Source organism: Tenrec ecaudatus, chromosome 2, assembly GCF_050624435.1.
Source record: "Tenrec ecaudatus isolate mTenEca1 chromosome 2, mTenEca1.hap1, whole genome shotgun sequence".
NCBI lineage: Eukaryota > Metazoa > Chordata > Mammalia > Afrosoricida > Tenrecidae > Tenrec > Tenrec ecaudatus.
This window is the reverse complement of record NC_134531.1, coordinates 163,848,819-163,854,818: the sequence shown is the minus strand read 5'-3', so window position 1 is coordinate 163,854,818 and position 6,000 is coordinate 163,848,819.

Genomic DNA, 6,000 nt, shown 5'->3' with positions numbered 1-6,000 from the left:
AGAGTGAGGTCGGGTGAGTAAGGTGTATGGGGCAAGAGAGGCTTGCTGTGTTTTGCCAAAATCTGGAGCACTGAGATGGCTGTGTGAGCAAGGGCATTGTCGTGGTGGCAAAACCAGTCCCCCGTCTGCACAAATCAGGCCTTTTTTGTTGCACACTGCTACCTAATCTTTTCAGAACCTCTAAATAGAAAGTTTGATTAACAGTCTGACCTGGTAGAACAAACTGACATTTTTGTCCATTTGGCAAGTTGACATTTTTGTCCATTTGGCAAGTTGATCGAAATCAGAACGAGGTTTGTCATCAATCAACATTTCACCTTTTTAAAAATGAGAAAACCACTCATACACTTGATGTGTTCTACATCATAGCAGTTTCTGCAACATTTTTCCCAAGCAGAAAACAAAATTTCACAGCTGCATGCTGTTCACAGCCATAAAAAAAATGAGGTTCAAGCAAAATTGCTTTTATGAAAAAAATTCATTGTGGCCAGAGAGAACCTTCCTAGGCAATGCAACTGGGTGCACTAACTAAGAGCAAGTTGCTCAATGCTTGCCTAGTGGGAAAAATGTGTACAACGAAAGCTCCGCCCAGAGGAGCTTTATTCCATTTGTTTCTGGGTATGTATTATGTATATATACATACACATATGTGTCTATGTATACACAATATTATATTATATAGAGAGATGTGTGTATATAATTTATATATGTGTATATATATTTAAGTGCATGTGTGTAAATTTGTATCAAGGAATTGGCTCACACACTTGTAGAAGCCTGCAAATTCCAAGTCTGACCAAGTTTTAAGCCTGTGGATCAGATGTTAGCCTAGAAGCTTCTCCTGACGCCCTTAATTTCAGGGGCTGATGAAGCCAAAATCAATTAGAAGCCAACTGACTGGTGAATGAATACAAGGTCAGCAGGTCAGGCATGTGGCTGCAGGAACAAATAATCTACAGTTGGCAGGTCAGATGGCAGACAGCTGACAACTCCCTGGATCAGCGGGCAACATGACAGACCTTTTACTCCAAGTCCAAAGACTCAGAGACTGATTAGTCAGATGTAGGATCCAGAGATAGCAGAAAGCAAGCAAGCTTTTCCAGTGTCCATGTATATTTTAGGCAGGACATACCCCCCTCAAGGAACCATCCTTTCTATTTGGACGGATAAGGGCTGTGATCTGTAAGCCTGTTGCATCCACCTTCCCAATTTTCTTACAGCCGATTGGCTGCTCACAGCATATCCCATTATGGGAATGATTAGATTGTGTTAGAGCAATCATGGGGAATTACTATATTTTAACTGCCAAAGGACTGAGCTAAGTTGATATAAAAATCTTAATATTACGAATGTTTCAAATTCTCTTTGTTTTCAGCAAGCAATTTTCCTCCCCCTCACTCTGAACTTACTTCTGTACAATGGATGGTCTGTTCCATAATCAGGCTTTCGCCTTGTTCTGACTGGTGATATTGAGCTTCTCCACAGGTGTACTTGATTTGATTGCTATGTCTTCCACGTGTGTAGTTGCTGTTCATGGTGCTTGCATTGACTAAGTTGTTTGTCCTGCTAATGCTACCCTGCAATTTCTGGCATGATTTCTAGCACCAGGACCATTATTTTCCAGGTACAGATCTTCTTTGTTTTCAACTTTCACATTCTAAGCACTAGAATCTCGATCACATGTTTGGTCAGTTTCAAACTCTAGAAGTTTGTAAAACTCTTCAATTTCCTCTTCTGTGGCATTCATGGTTTGAGGGTACATTTGAATAATAGTTGTATTAGCTGTTCTTCCCTGTAGGCACATGGTAGTGTCCTATCACTGATTGCATTTACTTGAGGGCGGATCTTGACGTGGCCTTTTTGATGATGGATGTGATGTCATTCCTCTTCAATTCATCATTCCTGGCATAGCAAACCATATGACCGCACAATTTAAAATGGCTGATACCAGTGCATTTCAGCTTACTGATGCCTAGTCTATCACAGATCTTTCTGTGTTCAATCTCATTTTCGATAACTTCCAATTGCCTTGGATTCGTATTTTGTACATTCCACGTTCCGTTTATTACTTTGTATGTGCAGCCGTTGCTTTCCATTTTGAGTCATGCCTCATCAGCAAATGAAGGTCCAGGATAGTTTGCTCCCTCCACGTCGTTAGGCTGGCCCTACCTTGAGAAGGCAGCTCTTCCCCAGTTGTATTTTAAGCAAAAATAAACACACAACAAACCAGCTAGCAACATGCATATTGATGTCAGATAAACAAAGTGTTGCTCTACTTTGAATTAATGTAAGCCGTATTTATGAATTTTTATATTGAAAACAGGTACTTCTCATTTTCCCCCATCTTACTCAGTCCTCGGGAGGTTCATGGGCAATAAAACAAATGAATTTCTTTTTTCCATTAGCCTGTCATTGCCACTTCCAAATGGCTTCTTGCCCATACACTCCAATATTTTTCTCATAATAAGTGGCAAGGCCTTGAGCCTTCTCATTTATCTTAACCACCTCTTTTGTGCTCCAGAAGAGACAAGTAATTTATTATCTTCAGCTTTATCAGGTACGGAAGGAAATCAAGGCACAGAGGCTACATGATTTAAGCTTACATAAGTAATCAGTATTCACTCAATCCATCCACATCAATGATGCATCAAATACTTAGTAATTATCCACTGGGTGCCAGGCTGTTGTCGGTGCCAGGAACCTAGTAGGAAACAGGATGAAGTCCTATTGGAGCTGCTGTGCTGGGGGTGGAGCTAGATAACAAGCAATTGACTAAAGACGTCGAATAGCAGAGCTGGTCAACCCGGACCTGAACTCCAACCCTGGTCAGTGGGCCTTCTCTGAAACGATGGCAGAATGCAAAGCAGCCCGTGAAAGGGACCTCAGGGGAAAGGTCGTTCTTGGGAGAAGGAGTAGAGTAATAAGACCAAAAGGTTTGAGGTGGGAGATGGTGTGATGGTTAGATTTTGTGTCAACTTGATGCTCCCGTGTGAAGGAATGGGTAAAGTCCCGCCTCTCAAGCAGCACATGGCCTAAGGATCCCTCGGGAGGTGTGGCCTTTTTATAAGAGATGTTGCCGACAACTTTTCTCTTTCTTGCCCCTCGCCACGTCCTGTTTGCCTGGATTCTGAGTCAGGCTCTGGTTTGGTTGGGTCATGCGGCCTGCTGACCGTAGGAACTGTAGTACCCTAACATAGTCCTGCCCCTCTCAGATCCACGTGACTACACCTTGGGCCTGTGGTAGCCTGCTTCACTTTCCTGGCAGCCTTATGAGTCTGGAGGCCGGGGTGGTGGTGGGGGCAGCGCTCCAGCTAGTATCTGACCCATGGCCTTGAGTTGGACTGGGCTGGGCTGCTTCCCTGATATAAAGTTTTTTCTTGACATAAATTTCCTTTTTTTTAATTAGGGGATCATACAACTCTTATCACAATCCATACATATACATACATCAATTGTATAAAGCACATCTGAAATTTCTTTCTTATACAAGTGCATGTCATTGATTTTTGTTTCTCTGGAAAACTCAGCCTTACATAGGTGGCTCGATGCATCTGAGGAACTGCAAGGAAGTTAGAGTGGCTGGGACCTCGAGTGAGGAGAGAGGATAGGCTCAGGGGCACGGGAAAGAGTCAGGACATATGACATCGTGTGAGTCATGGTGGGTTCAACAAAGCACAACCTTTGCTGACTGCATGCGTGTCAGAGCAGAGCTGTGCTCCACAGGGCTTCCAAAGGCTGTTTTCTCAGAAGTAGATCATCTGGCCTTTCTTCCAAGACATATCCAGGTGGACTCAGCCTCCAGCCTTTCAGTTAGCAGCTCAGTGCAGTAACCATTTACACCACTCAAGGTCATGCTCAGGAGTGTGAACTTTCTTTTAGGGAAGGGAGACACTGGGGATTACAAACAGAGGGTGGCACAGTATGGTTTATGTTTTACAAAGTTAAAATTCTGGTTGCAGTGTGAAGATAGGAAGAGTGGCAGCAGGGCCATCAAATAGTTCAGGTGAGAGATGATGGTGTCAATGGAAATGGAGAGTAGTGGAGGAACTAGACTTATTTGTAAGTGAGAAAGTAGGACTTGCGGATGTGTTGGTCATGGGGAGTAGGGCAAATGGAGGAGTCAAGGATGAAACAGGTTTTTGGCTTGAGCAAACGAATAATTTTCTAAGAGGAAATGGTGATGGTGTGGGGGGGAGGGGCGGCGCTGATATTTTCTTTTGTTATCAAAAGAAATAATAAGATATTCTGTTTTGTACACATTTAATTTCGAGATGTCTTTTTGGGACACTTGGCCAAGTGGAGATGCCAAGTAGAGAGGCATTCCATCCACAGTCTGGAAGGGAGTTATCAGTGTGGGTTCAGTATCAAAAGCTTGGGGGTCGGTGATGGCACCAAGGAAGAGTCATGTTGGGGAAGCCACTCTTCTGAAGCCCTCATCTCTAGCTTCTCACATCGGCCAGGAAACATGGCCACATACTAGACAATTTTGTCCCTCCTCATCCATTAAATGTCACAGACAAATTGGTTCTTCTATATATAAAGCAGAAGAAAGACTGAACAGTCTGTCCTGTGAACAGTGACAGTCTCAGAAACCCACGAGGGGTTTGCATTGACTCGATGGGTTAGCATTTATCCACCAGTGATTAGCTCAAATCTCCCCCAGTCCACAAAGTATTGGCCCTTTCTGCTCATACTCACTTTTCGTCTTTAAGTCTCTCTGTTAACCACAAATTTGGCAGTTCAAACCCGCCAGCCACTCAGAGGAAAAAAGATGTGTCTCTCTACTCCTGTAAAGATTTATAGCCTCTGAAAACTTATCTATGGTCTTTATTAGCCAGACTCTACTCAATGGCAGTGGATTTTGGCTTGGGGTGTTTTATTCTCTAGTGCAAACTGTTAGCATTTGTTTGTACTGTCACTTTGTTAGATGGTTTATTATTTTTCAATTTCTCTACACATTTCTTCTAAACAGAATGAGCAACTCCCTTCAAGGATCACCTTTTCAGGCTCTTTTGTTCTAGGATCTCATAGAATCATTGTCTCTAGTATGTGTCTTGGCTTTTAATGATATCTACACCCTGTGTGACTGGGAGCTTTGGTGGCACAGTGGAAAATGCTGGATTGCACCCGAAGGTTGGGGGTTTGGACCCACCAGTGCTCCATGGAAGATGTGGCAGTCTGCTTCTGGGGAAAATATTTATAGCCTTCTGCCCTCGAGTGTCACTGTGAGCTAGAATTGACTTGATGGCCGTGGGGTTGGTTTTGGTGGTGACTCTTCTAATAGGATTTGCCTTCTTCATTGACTGAAAGAACACAAGGATCACCTGGTGTTCCTCATGGCAGGTCATCACGTTTGTGCTGAAAACTCAGATGAACAGGCACAGCCTTAGGTGTTTGAGGAGCCAAGAACTGTGTGTGGAGAGGACTAGGAGAGGGGTACCCTAAGGTCAACCTTCTGAAAGCCCTTTGGAATTGATTTGGCCTAACCACCACATGGAGGGAATGCCTCCTGATGAACTTCTCTTCTGCTTAGTGACAAACTACCCCTTGAAGGGTGGTGTTTCTCTTAGAAGGAGGCTCCTTGGAGGCTGATTTGTTATCTCTCAGGACTCTTGGGCCCTCCCTTTTGAATATCTGAGCAGGAGGCAGGGCAGTGTTCCCAACTGCCAGGAAGAAGCAGCCTGCTGGCAGCAGTCTCGGATCCTTCAGGCAGATGGAGAGCCATATGCATATTTACACACACACACACACACACACACACACACACACACACACACACACACATTTCTTAATCAATAGGTTCCAGCGAAAACATGAATACCCAAGAACCTAACTGGATGCTGAAGGGCTCTGGAGGAGTAACTCCGTAAAGAAAAGTAGCACAATTGTTTCTCAGTTTCAGTTGACTTCAGAGGAAAACTTAACAGTAAGATCAAAATTTCCCTGAAGTATGTAAATTTCCTCTTCCAAATGTCTGGGGCCAGTCAAGATCAGCTTTGA